At 37.2% G+C, this 15,008-nt stretch overlaps 1 protein-coding gene across 1 annotated transcript in view; it reads right to left on the minus strand.

Moving 5' to 3' along the window:
• auts2a (activator of transcription and developmental regulator AUTS2 a) overlaps positions 1–15,008 on the minus strand; it is a 341,760-nt gene that overhangs the window by 249,635 nt on the left and 77,117 nt on the right. The window lies entirely within an intron of this gene.

Below are 15,008 nucleotides of genomic sequence, written 5' to 3' on the forward strand. Positions count from 1 at the left end.
TGGGCTTGGCAGTCATGTGTTACCTTCATTCGAGCCCCTCAAAAGAAACAGTGATACAACTGACAAGAGTTCCTCAGAATATTCCCATCTAATGTTACAGTTTTTGCATCTAATCGTAGTATTTGTATTACCATAGAGTAAATAGTGTGAGCCTCTAATGACAGGCAATACAGCAACAAATACTTCTTATCATTGAGTAATGATTTGGCTATTTTTAAATTGGAATATGTCACTAGTGATGGCTCCATCATTGACGATTCATTCATTTTGAATGAATTTTCACTATGACTCTGGAACAACAAGTTGTCTCAGTGAGTTGTTCATTTTGTGTTGACCACGCATGTGCAACATCCTATAGGTTCTGAACAGGAAACAGAAATGATTAGTTCACCTCTTCGGGTTCGGGTCCTAGTCGTTCGTTCATCCTGTGACAGCCCCATATACCCCTTTTCCACCAAGGCAGTGCTGGTGCCGGTTCGGAGCCGGTGCCTACTCGCGAACCAGTTCTTTGTGTTTCGACAGCCAAAGAACCGGTTCTCGGCCAGGAAAACTGGTTCCAAAGCAGCACCAACTCTTTGCTGGACTAGAACCGTTCTTTTACCACGTCATGCTTACGTCGGGGGCTGGGGGCGGGGTTATTGTCAAACTTCTTCTTGAACGTAACCTCCATCTATAGTAATCCAGACGAGCAGCACAAATGTGTTCTAAACGTCTTCTTCTGACCCCAATATAGGATCACAATGCCAGGAGAAACATTTGCAGAAAGGCGATGTAGTCCGCCATTGTAATTGTTATGCTTGAAGTTGGCGCAAGCGTTTCTAGGAAAGCTAAGACGTAGCCTATGGCAACGTACACAGTGACGTAACGACGTCGGTCTCTGGGCTCTCTAGTCAGTGGAAAAACAAACAGGTTCTGAGAAGGTTCGCAAGTTGAACCAACTTTGAACCAGCACCAGTTCCGAACCAGTTCTTTTTTGGTGGAAAAGGGGTAATAGAGGCTATGCTGTCCGTAACGGAAAGAGAAATGATTAGTTCACCTCCCGAGTCGTTCGTTATTTTATCACGTGACGTGACAGCCATATTGGATACAGAAATTAGTTAATAGCTCCCAAACTTCTTTTCAAACAAGTGTGTAGTCAGTTTTTTATTTTTTTTTAACTCTTACTGTTATGTGATGCATTTCTGGTATCAAATTGTAGCTTTTTTATCTCTTACAATGTCACGGGATGAACGAACGACTCAAACCCGAAGGCTCGAGAGGTGAACTAATCATTTCTGTATTCGGTACCAACTGCATAGCTTCAGCGTATGGGGCTGTCACGTGATGAATGTACGACTCCAACCCTGAAGCCTTGAGAGGTGAACTCATCAATTCTGCATCCGGTACCGACTGCAAAACTTTAGCTTATGGCAGGGTTCGTACACCTTATCCAAAGTCAAATTCAAGCACTTTTCAAGCACTTTCAAGGTCAATTTTAAAGCTTTTTCCAGCACCTTACACCACCGTAAATTACATACCAATACATAGTCAAAATTATTATTTAGTGTTTTTATCACATTAAAAGAGATAATGCTATAAACAGCCAAAATTGTGTTTCATAATAGCAGAAGGATCAGATATTAAAGCAAATTACAAGTTTTATTTTTCAAAATGTATCACAGTCAAAGTAGATAATGCCTATATGAATAATACTTTTCATTATATTAATGTCCAAATATTGCTTCCCAGATAATGTGATTTTCAGGCTGTAAAACTGAAGTAATTTCAAGGGCTGAAAATACGAAGACATAGGATTTGAACAGAAATATTTTACAGGCCTTTGGGACACATTCTTGATATAGACAAGGTTTGAATAAAATCTGAGACAGTGCAACAACAACCTGTAATTCAATTTTAACCCAGAAGACTCTGCCTGATAAATAGCCTATATTAATTGAAAAAGAAAAAATGTATTTCATTGTCAAGATGTGATGTGACAAAAGAATAAACTAACAGACTGCATAGCCTGAAGACCCAGCTAAGTAATTAATTAATCCTTTTCTGTTTCTCATAATTTGGCCTTGGTTGCATTATAGTTTTTTTTCTTACTCAAAATGTGATCAACATGTATGTATGTAGATGTGTTAAGGAATTTGGAAATTAACATGTAACATTTTTATTATATTCTGCTGAAATTAACCAAATGATTTGAAAAAAAGATTAGTTCATTTTGATGAACGAGATTCAAAGTCAGTAAAATGATCCGAACTTCCAATCACTACGAGCCTATCATCATTACTTTGATATGATACGCACTGCCCCCACATCCATTTTTTTCTGGAATCTGATTGGTTCACGACAAATCAATCAAATGGTAACTTGAACTTGATTAGTTAGTTATGCCTGCTACAGACTGCGATGTCGGCAATCCTGTAAGATCATTACAAATCACACTGTACGACACGGATCTGATAAACTTGGGTACGACAAGTTGACTATGACTGGACATGTAGCCACGTCGCGTTGATCAATACACCATTTCATGTTGCATTTTTATTGGCTAGTCAGTAGACGAAGGTCGTAGCAGCAAACACACTGTGAGATGAAAATGCTAAATTTCTGAGACTGTCAGTAAATTACCGCAGGCTATCTTTGGTTGCAAGACCGTGGCAATGGCCATCTTTAAATCTCTCTCACTCTATGATGTAGGACCACCGTTTAGGAGACACAACAACAGAAATAGCCACGATTGGCCATCTTTTGTCTGGGACAGCCCAAAATTGTACAATGTGTACCGAGCATTAATATACAGTAAGCACTCAAATTCAGATGTACTGTAATAATATTTACAGTGACAACAAAAATAATAATAGTTTTAAATGTATTATTATTGTTATTTTTTATTATTGTTGTTGTTGTTGTACTAGTCAAATTCAGATGTAACGATACAGTATTTTCAGTGATATATTATTATTATTGTTATTCATGAAATCATGAATATCATGAAAATCATCATCATCAACAACTGGGCTGCTCATTGAGTAACTTTACTAGATTTATAACCTGTCCCAGTTGAACAAAGAACAGACACAGGCAGATAGAGATATGTGGACTGTGGCTCAGTGGTGGTCATGTGACCATAATTAGATTTTATTTATTAAATTCAATTCACTTTATGGCCAATTTGTTGAGCTATACCAGAACACACCCAGATAATTCATTCACTCTATTCCTCTCACACAGAAACCTTCACTAACAGATTCTGTCAACCTCCACTCGTAGTTTCTTTTGCCTCCTATTCATGTATGGTGTCTTTAGTACCTTCAAATTCAGCTGCACTTATGTAGGCCATAGTGAGAGCTTGCTTGCTTATTCATCCAGAATTTACTCAGCTAAAGTTGCTCTTCACCGCTGAGTGGAAACCAGTTTTTCTTGCCATAGTCCAGTTGATCTTATCATACGTTATGTCAGGATTTCAGTGTTGAGAACAGTTCCTTGATCATCGCTAGGGCAGAATCTCTCCCGGGAGCTATTCAAAACGAGCACAGAAAGGGCCTGAACCTCTGAACGGCTTCCCTGCAGGAGGCTCTGTATTCAATGCAGGCTGGAATTTATGTTTCTCTGTGTGCTATGTCTACTGGACATGAAATATCACCCCATCTGTTCTTACCATAAAAGCTTTGTGCACTTCTCTCTTTCCACTACCTCCCCCTTCCTTTTTCATTCGGAACTTGCCCAGCATGCTTCTCCATCTCCCTCTCTGCTCCCAATCTCCCATTGCCTCAAAGAACCCTTGCACAGGTACCTGATCAATAGTGTCTTTACAGGTCCATCTAAAACTGCACACCTCCTGGTGCTTTCACAGGTAAACGCCGGAGGGTGACGCAATTTACTTCATATGATTTCTAGCACTCCCTTAGTTTCAAAGATAAAAAGTAATACCCACTCGCAGTTCCAACGTCTCTGCTGGTTTTTGTTAAGCTTGGGGTTTCATCCAGAATGTTACATCATTCACTAACCAGCCAGAACACATAACCTAATCACTTGGTAGCCCTGCCCATCATGAAATCTCATTGGTCCACAAAATCCCTCCTCAAAACTGTCCATTAATCAACAAATATCTTCTGAAATGACTGTGATTGCCATTGTCATGTCATGCAGTAACTTCTTGTTACATTCTTGCTTATTCAGACCATTATATCCTTGTTGAATATGCCCACATGATTATGGGAATATCCTGCTTTCTATGCCATTTCACACTATAAATATTGTGAGCGATTCCTCCACTCTGGAATATAGAGATAATAAACTCAGTATAATCCCTCTGCAGGAAGAAAATATTATCAAAAGCACTCTGTGGTGTTTGATGGCCACTAAGAGAGAGAACTGATCCACTGTGTCTTCTATTTTCTAATATAAACACCCAAACATGTAACATCCAACAATAAGATCTCAAGGCTGATGCCATCCATCTGCATCTTAGCAACTAGCAAACGTTAAAGACAAACCTAGAGTAAATCTAGAAAAGATATGCTGCAACATATTAAAGCAAATGTTTTGAAGAATAATCAAGATTCTCAAGAATAATCAAGATTATTGATTAGGCACATGGATTAAAGATTAAACAATCAAAGCGTGAAGAACTGGATATTAATTATATGTTTTGAATTACATGTCATGATGCAAATAAATGGCCTGTTTGCCATGAAGCATGTTGCATTCCTCATGCCCAACAAGTCATGATGACTAGCTACTAATGCGGAAGGAAGGAATTGCATTACAAGCAATTAGCTGTGAGTTTATATACATATTACTATACACACATTACTTGAATGTGATCACATTCTTCTCCTATATTGTTCCAGTCAAATGTATGCTTTAAAAGCAATTCAGCTAAGAAGATAGAGGTTATACAGAGGAATTACAGTCAAATCAGTTTGATCTTGAAGCTATACTCTGGAGAGGAGAGGGGAAATTATGTTATCATGGAGAATGTGTTGTAACTGAAGAGGACGGGCAGAACAGTCTTTAAAAATTATTTTCCATTTTCTTGACTGTGGTTATAATAACAGTAAAGGAAACGGTGATAAGGTTGATTGCTTTCCATAAAACATCCCAAAATGAGTTAAAAGACCTATGAAATATACTGCCAGGTTTGATGAGATAATGGTCATTTACATTGTAGGTGAATTATAAGGGAGGGACCTTTTGATAATATTTCGAGCTGACCTCGGTTGTCACTATAGGGTGTTGAGCATGGCCTAGGTTTCCACAAGAAGAAGCCCACATAAACGTGAAGTTGGATTCTTAAACACTGGTCTTCAATTCCAGTCCAGATGTAACAGTTGATCCATGGAGAGCTGAATTCCATCTCTATGAGATGATCAAGACCCTCGTTCTGGAAACCTTGGCCAGACCACTGGAAAAACAAACACAAACTCCGAGAACTACCAGCTTCTCCATTGACTCCCATCTCCACTGAAGTTTCTAAGAATGCAAGCGATAAAAAACTGAAAAAAAGTATTATACAATATAATTCTGGAAAAATGTTTGGTTAGCAACCCTTCCCTAAATATGGGAAGAATGCGAGAATTGAGCAGAAGAAAGGTAAGTCATGAAAACAACCAAAGCTTGAGGTGTTTATAGACATTATTTTAACACTACAGAAAACAACATCTACAAATCACAGCTCAAGTTTTTTTTTCCCCCTTTTTTTTCTTAGTTACTGGTCAAAGGTGGACCTAAGCACCTTGACCAAGATGGTCAATCAAGTCAAACATGGCTGATCAAATATCTAAACCAGCTCAGATGAGATATTGACCACAAACTGGCTGGTCACAAGCTAACAGTGATGTCATGAGTACTGTATTTAACTCGGCTCCTGAATAATTATTACAATTGAATGTCACATGACTAAATAAAATGCACACTGCAAAAAAGACACTATGATGCTACTCAAGTCATAGAGGTGAACATAGCTGTATGACTGGCTAAATGACTCATCTGATTGTCTAAAGAGGACGTAGTTCAAACAAAATTATTTGTGCATCATAACACACTTTTTTTTTTTTTTGACAGTTCTGACTCAATATTTGTTCAGAAGTGGCAATGAGGAATGAGAATTACTCTTGATGGTTCCTTCACTTAATATAATGGACCCATTATGACAAATGGAGTAAGTAATTGTTATCCACTGTAAATAAAACAAAGATTACTGGAGTACAAGAAAATACTATTTCAGATTTTTGGATATTTCACATATTCTTCTTTTTGTGAAATGTACTCATAATTTCTGAGTGAAAATTGATCTACACCATTTTTTTTTTTTTTTCAGTGTTTTCAAACAACCAGAGGAAGCTTTTTACATTCACTAAAAAGTCTCTACAATGGTTAAGTGTCATTTGTGTGTGTGTGTGTGTGTGTGTGTTCATGTTTTTTCTATCCCGGTGGGAACTTCAACCTGAATGCACACTGACTCGTGGGGACCCATGAGGAAACAAGCTTATAAATCATACAGAATGGGTTTTTTTTGTGTGTGTGTGTGTGTGTGTGTGTGTGTGTGTGTGTGTGTGTGTGTGCTTTTACATTCGCTAAAAGTCTCTACAATTGTTAAGTGTCATTTACTCTGTCTGTGACTCAGCAAGATGGTGATTAAGGATCTTACATCGTTCTTCTTAAGAAGAAAGTGTATATGTGTGTGTGTGTGCGTGCGTGTATGTGTCTCTTCCTGAAAGGCCATTCGTTTTTGATGTCAGCTAAGTGGGTAGGTTTGACTGGCATGCAGTTTTAGCAATGCTGCTCTTTAAGTGCTGTAGTGAGGTGCAATTAATACTGGCTACACAAGTAATCCAACTGACAGCAACTGTCCGAGGTATTACAATCCGAACACGTAAACTGCTCTTGCTTAATTTCAGCAGATGGACTACCCACCCTCAACTTGACGGACGGGCGGCAGGAGGGGTGTCTATTATCCTGTCTTTAGCCCAGTCACCACCGCAACAATGCTTAACAAGCTTGTCTGCGAGGTTAACGCTTCACCCAATCCTGTCAAGCCGAGACGTTGTAATACATGGCAAGTGGAAAAAGAGCTAATTCCATCCCTTCCATACAGGGAGAGAGAGAGAGAGAAAGATGAGCAAGGGGGAGAAATTAGAACCACACTGTGATGGGGGGACATCATGGCCTAGTCTTGTCAAACTGCATTAAGACTCAGAGGAAAAGGAAACGCTGGGGGCTGACAGGAAGTAGCATTACCATTACATTTGCACCATTATCACTGGTTGTGTGTACGAGTAACTGCCACACAAAGACAACATTAGGGCACATTTCTTTGCCAAAATATAAAGAAAAGAGAGAGAGAGAGGGGGGGGGGGGGGGGGATAACTTGTGATAGTGATAGCTCCTTATATTCAAATGGGCCCAGGACAAAATATTTTGATGCCAAGGATCCCCAAAAAGGGGACTATCACATTAGCTATGCTAATGTCTCCACACATCTTTTGGCTTTTGGCAGATCACACTATCTGGGTTCCGCTCTTCAGCTCTGCGCAGTGAGAGAGAGCGGTCGAGCGAGGATGGTCAGCATTAAGGCCTATGATCAGCACCACTCACCTCCATGTGGCCTATAAAGCCTATAAACTGTTTAAAATGATGGCTTTTAATTATACTGTAATGTAATAAAATATACAGTCTTGGTGCTGTTCCTACATTCATTTGGATATTTAATGTGAAAAATAAGGATCAAAATATATTACACATTTTAATGTAAAGAATAGAATAGAATAGAATAGAATAGAATAGAATAGAATAGAATAGAATAGAATAGAATAGAATATTAAAATCCACTAACAAATATTTATTATCTGTAAACTTTCTCAATCAAAAATGTAATCTTGGACCATATATACAAGCCTCCTGCAGACATTCACTCTGATGGCTATGAGCATTCTGGAATCGGACACTTAAGGTCTGGAATCTCTATAATAACGTTAATCAGCAAAAGACAAAGAGAAAATTCATTCGCTTTTCTTGACTGAATAACCTTTGTAAGTATAGTTGTATATTTTATTTATAATGTGCAGTGTTATTTTACATTTGATTAAAGTTTCTGTACCTGAATACATGGAAATCTTAAAACACTGTTTATTTCAATCGTATCTTTGTTCAGTTGTTATTTATTTGTGGCAATAAGACTTAGAATAAATGTGAATAAAATCTATGTTTTTTTTGTTTGTTTTTTTATTACCTGGAATTTGTTAATTGGAATCGAAATTAGGAATCGCTAAGAATCGGAATCGATAAAATAAACGATACCCAACCCTACTAGCCACTCACACACACTTCAGCCTTCAGGGCTGTGTGTAAATAAGAGGACATACTGATCAGGACAACATCGGCCCAGTGTCCTCTTCGGCAGTGTCACACTGTGTACATTTCTCACACAAACAACTGAACACAGCTCCCAGCGGCAAGGCCAGAGAATGTGTGTTTGTGTCTGGCCAGATGGGCCTCTCAGCATGCCACTGCTGTCACACACAAACACACACACACAAAACACTTCACATTCACACATACTGACTCATAAACACATGTCTTGCACACACACAACCTTCCAGGCAGATGACAACCATGCTAACCTCGTCTGAGCATGGGCCTGTGATTAGTGCATGAACGCAGACACCCATATGAGCTCTCTACGGTAGGATTAAGCAACACTGTCAATATTCAATATGTCAAACAGCCATTGTAACCAATTATACTGTAAATGTCTAATGTAAGTATTAAAACGTACTGTACAAATATTTTTTTTTTAAATGCTGTATTAAAAAAATAATCAGCACACTGTTTTACCCAAAACTGACACAATGTATAATATATATTATTTATTATAGTTTACTCCAGTCTTCAGTATCACATGATCTTTAACAAATCATTCTAATATGCTGATTTGCTCAATGCTCAAGAAACATTTCTTACCATTATCAATGTTAAAAGGTAGTACAATACTTGTGTGGCAACTTTTTCTTTTGTAACATTATAAATGCCTTTACTGTTACTGTACTTTACTTTTTATCGGTTTAATGCATCCTTGCCGAATAAAAGTATTAATTTCTTTTAAAAAAAAAACTAATTTGAACTAACCTCAAGCTTTTAAATGGGAGTGTATAGTTCTATAAACGAAAAAACTGTTAGAAAACATATCACATTTTAACGAATCACTGAATCACAAAGTATCAAAGTGATTAATTGAAACAGTCTGAACTAAAACCAAAGGCAATTGAATGCTCTTAAATGCTATTCATTTTGCTAATGAAGTTTAAATCAGAGAAACATTGAAATACAGTAGAGACATATTGGCACAACAAATTTAATGCCACTCTTTAGGAAAGTGTGGCCATATAAGAAATGGCTAAAATAAAAAAGTGCATTAAAATCGCTGCAATATATATCGCCCCGCTCTAATCTAGGGGGTCATGTGGGTGCACCAACCACAATCATTCCCTGTCCTATCTACTACTCAAATCAATATAATGTCAATATCTTTCGAATTTGTAGTCAATAACAGCACAACAGAAGATAACGTCATTATCAAATCAAGAGACAACTTCTTTAAAACACAACACTCTGATGTGAACCGTACATACAGTAGTTGTGACAGCTCTCATAATTAATATTTCTAAACATTCCTGCAGCCTCTAATTACCACTGGGTTATGAGAGAAGCATGTTCATATATCTCTGTCATACATGCCTATAAGAGCTTGACAAAGAGATGGATGTTTTCTTTTCCCTGGCTGCAGGGTTTTATCAGGAGAAGGTAATGCATCATGGATCTGAGTCTGCTGCTGGGGTTACGTTTATATATGGCTGCTGTTTGTGGATCTGGGATTTACTGCAAACAGAAGAGAGTGCCTAGATAGCCCTGCCTATGTGGCTTTGGTCTACCCTCCTACCTGAACATGTCTCATCTGCACATGCACCACATTATAAATGTATGAATTAACTAAAATTAATTTCATTTTTTTTTTATATATAAATCTATCTATATACACTATAAAATGTACTTTATTCATGTGATGGCAAAGATGATTTTAAGTTCCACCAGCCATTACTCCAGTCTGCACTGTCACATGATCCTTCAGAAATCAAAATGGTGTGGTGCTGCTTCATATTTTTATGTTCTAGATTATAGCTCTAGATCAAATGTGAGCATGCATTTACTCATCCGACTTGCACATAAACAGATTCAGTAAATGCAAACTTAGAATATTACGCAAACCTGCAATAATTAAATATGTTAAATAAAACAAATATACTTTATGTATTTAATCTCATTTATTATTATTCACCATTGTCTTTGCTGCTGACTTTCGATGATCCAATTCATAATAAATAAAAATAACTTTAGATAAACATCACATTTGTGTTTTTGTTTGTTTGTTTTGTTGAAGTAAGAGTGTTGAACTTTCTTCTCCTGCATCATAGTCATAGTTTTTGTCCATTCAAGTGCTATCTGAAGCAGCTTTCTGTCCACATGAGTAGTGTGTGTGTCACACAGACAGAAGATAAGAGCGTGATCATATATTGTAACCAGGGTTTGAAATGTACTTTTTCTCTCACTGGCCAATTTGGCTACTACATTTTTAAGTTACCGGCCATTCAGAACTTCTATTAGCCCAAAAAAACAAAAAGGTGAAAAAAAAGAAATAACCCAGATTAACTACGTCACAGCTTAGACGAACTTCCCCAGCAAAGTGAGTAAACATAATAACACGTCAAAACGGCTATTTTGACAGCGTTACCCACCACAGTTGATTTTTATTCAGCATTTGGCAGGTGTTAATTTCAAACCCTGATTGTAACGCTAGCCAAAGGATAAGAGGAAACATCATATGATGCGTTAATTGCGAGATAGATAGATAGATAGATAGATAGATAGATAGATAGATAGATAGATAGATAGATAGATAGATAGATAGATAGATGATAAATAGACAGATAGACAGATAGATAGACAGATAGATAGATAGATAGATAGATAGATAGATAGATAGATAGATAGATAGATAGATAGATAGATAGATAGATAGATAGATAGATAGATAGATAGATAGATAGATAGATAGATAAATAGACAGATAGACAGATAGATAGATAGATAGATAGATAGATAGATAGATAGATAGATAGATAGATAGATAGATGATAAATAGACAGATAGACAGATAGATAGACAGATAGATAGATAGATAGATAGATAGATAGATAGATAGATAGATAGATAGATAGATAGATAGATAGATAGATAGATGATAAATAGACAGATAGACAGATAGATAGACAGATAGATAGATAGATAGATAGATAGATAGATAGATAGATAGATAGATAGATAGATAGATAGATAGATAGATAGATAGATAGATAGATAGATAGATAGATAGATAGATAGATAGATAGATAGATAGATAGACTCCAGCATCCCCACGACCCAACATAGAACAAGCGGTTTGGAAAATGGATGGATGGATAATCATGTTTTCCTGGCCGTATGTGATATGAGTACTCCTCTGGATCCTATCAGCCTTCCCCAGGGTCGCCCGCCAGATTCCCTGTTTTTCTAAATCAGTGCTCTTCACACAGGCACTGTAGTGGACAGCTGTTCAGGGCTCAGGAGAGGGCAGCCAAGGGTTCTGAAGCCAAGACTGTGAACAATATTTTGTGTGACAGCAATATAAAGGTGAGTCAGAGCTGTCAACTGAGTCAACTCACCAGGAAACATTGAGACCCATCTGCTGGAACTTCAAACCTACGTACACACACACACACAACTGTGAACTTTCTCACTCACACAATCACACACACAAGCAAAAAATTAAATATGGGCTCCTTGTAAGAAAATCTGATTTTAAAGTAAAAATACAGTAGTATAAAACACATAGTTCTACAGTCATGTACTACAATATGTACTTAGTGTAAGAAGAAGAAGAAGAAAATATATTATTTTATTTAGCAAGGACACAATAAACTGATCAAATGTATATGTTACAAAAAAATGTCTATTTCAAATAAATACTGTTCTTTTGATTTTTTTATTTATTCAAGAATCCTTAAAAAAAGTATCATGGTTTCCACTAAAATATTAGTGGATAGCATATATAGAGATATAACAGCCGTTTTCAACATTGATGTTGTTTCAAGCAACAAATCAGCATATTAGAATGATTTCTGAAGGATCATGTGACACTGAAGACTGGAGTAATGATGCTGAAAATTCAGCTTAGCCATCAGGAAAAAAACGTTTTAAAATATATTTAAACAGAAAACTTATTTCAAATTGTAATAATTTAACATTACTGTTATTACATATGTTTGATCAAATAAATGCAGCCTCAGTGAGCATAAGACTCAAAAACATTGAACGGTAGTGTACATAGATACAGAACATACATAAACCGATTATGAAACTGTGGTTAACAAACCACATTGTTTAACAGAATACATATTCATCCATTGTTTACAAATCTATCATAAACTGTTTGCAAGAAACAAGTTGTATATATATCCATGAAACATTTCCATGTTTGCAACATTTGCATGTCTCAGAGGTCAAACTGTGCAGCACAATTTTGGTGAGGGAGAAAGCAGATGAAACAGTGAAGAAAAGGAATGTAATTCCTCACCATCCAGCGTAACTCAAGTTTATGGCCATTGCCTTGGTGTTTGATAAAAGCTTAAAGTGTCCCAGCCATCACTTCCCTCAGCCTGCTCCATGAGAGATGGATTGTCTGCTCTTAATTCAGCCATGGGCAGAATACACATGATGAACAAGAGAGCTGGGAGCGCTCTCTCTCTCTCTCTCTCTCTCTCTCTCTCTCTCTCTCTCTCTCTCTCTCTAACAAGGACAAATAGTACCTGTCTACAGCTTCTATCTATGGAGAAAAGTGTGTGTATGCCTATGAAAATGTGTTTAAAGTAGGGATGCACCGATATGAAAATTATGGCCGATACCGATAACTGATAATTATTTATATTTGAAAGCCAATGACCGATAGCCTGGTTAAAACCAGACCATTCTCAGTAGTAACTGAGTTATGGTCTGGCAAAGCTCCATAGACAAATCATTTCCAAAGGGGCGTCACCAACGGACGTCGCTCAAATGCCTCTGGGCGCAGTTGGATAGACCTAAAACCAATCAGAGCGATCGTCATCGTGTAAAGCCATATGCTGCGTCCCAATTCGCCTAAGTTACACTACGCCATAAAAGTATGTACTCATTTTGTGAAGAAAAGATATTTACTTCTGAATGTGTAGCAAAAAAGTAGGCAAGCTTTGGGACATACTACTTCGTCATCTTTATCGGACGGATCTGTCGTGTGCATCCTGTCACATAAACTGCCCTGTCAATCATCGTGTCACAGTTAAAATCCTCTATTAAATCTAATTTAATTTCCTACTGTTTCGGAGAGAAATGTAGTAGCATGTTCATCTGCCAGTGGGTCTTTCATGGAGACTGTCCTCATGTGTTTGCAATTTGAATATAATAATGCATTTAAAAGTTGAACGGACGTCGCTCAAATGCCTCTGGGCGCAATTGGATAGACCTAAAACCAATCAGAGCGATCGTCATTGTGTAAAGCCCGCCTCAACGTTTCTGATTGGTGCTGCGATTTCGACGGCATGGAAATGGGCTTGAATGAGCTCTTTGCCAGACTACTTCTCGAGCAAATCTGAATTTGCCGGAAGTTGTCTGGGTTTTCCCAGGCTAAATGACCGATATTTTGGCAGATAAATTTAAATCCGAAATTTTTATTTCATTTTTGAGAGCCTTATTACAAAAACAAAAGTATCATCATGTCCCAATCACACAATTATAATGATGTTCTCATTATCATTTTATGTAGACTATATGACAGGATCATTCTTTTGAGCCATAACCTTTCAATGAATGAGTTACATGAATCAGTTCAATACAGTGATTCACAGCTCACCGGAGAGGAAGATTGTCAGCAAATAAAAAAATTGTCACACAAATTTACTGAATGACTTTACAAGGTTTTTGTATGAACCACTTTTATGAGAAATTGCATTTATTGTGTTTATTGTTTATTTGTGCTTAATATCCCCTAAATTAACATAATTATACTGAAAAGAGTTGCCAGGACATCGTTAAAAAAATATAATATTTGGTGAGTAAATGATGACAGAATATTTTTGGGGTGAACTGTTCCTTAAAGCGTACATGTGTGTGTGTGTGTGTGTGTGTGTGTGTGTTCAATGTAGCGTGTGTGGCCATCTGATTGCTTGCTCTGTAGTGGCAATTCCTCTGTGTAAACATGCCATAAATACTCATTAGTAAAAACAAGAGGATGTCACAAACACACACAAACACAAAGAGCAAGAGAGCAGCACCTCGCAGCAACAATAACAAGAGTGACTAATTTAATTAGCACCATAAAACAAGTTTAAAAAAAAGCCGGAGCCCGTTCGCTCCTCGTTCATCCTTAATGACGGAGTTAATCAGCAGTGTCTTTACACATCTAATCTTAGAGGACACAATCTCTATTATTCTCTTTCTCTGCTTTAGCACTTTTGGAAATCAGTCCACACTTTTGTCATTGTATAATGTCTGAAAGATCCAACAAACCACCAGCCGGCCTGTAAAACCTAGTATCATATAAATTACCTACTTCGATTAGATCGGTAATAAGTCTTGCACTGTGACAGAGACGGCTAATGATCATCGACAATTACTTGATTCAAATGAGCTCTGCCTTAATGGAGTCAGATTGGCGCACCTCTCCTGTTGTTCAGTCATTCTCAGTGAAGACATAGACACTATACACGGCTTTGAGAAATTAACGTGACTGTAGGTTTGCATTATCTCAGTACACAATCTAATCATGATTTAATTTTGTAAAAGCATTCATAAAAAACACTGAAACAAAGCAGTGCCTTGAGGTAAACTATAATTAGGTGCAGAGGGAACAGACCATCCAGAACAGGGTTATTATCTTTGACTAAAACAAA

Source organism: Abramis brama (genome assembly GCF_963993115.1).
Source record: "Abramis brama genome assembly, chromosome: 25".
Classification (NCBI taxonomy): Eukaryota; Metazoa; Chordata; class Actinopteri; order Cypriniformes; family Leuciscidae; genus Abramis; species Abramis brama.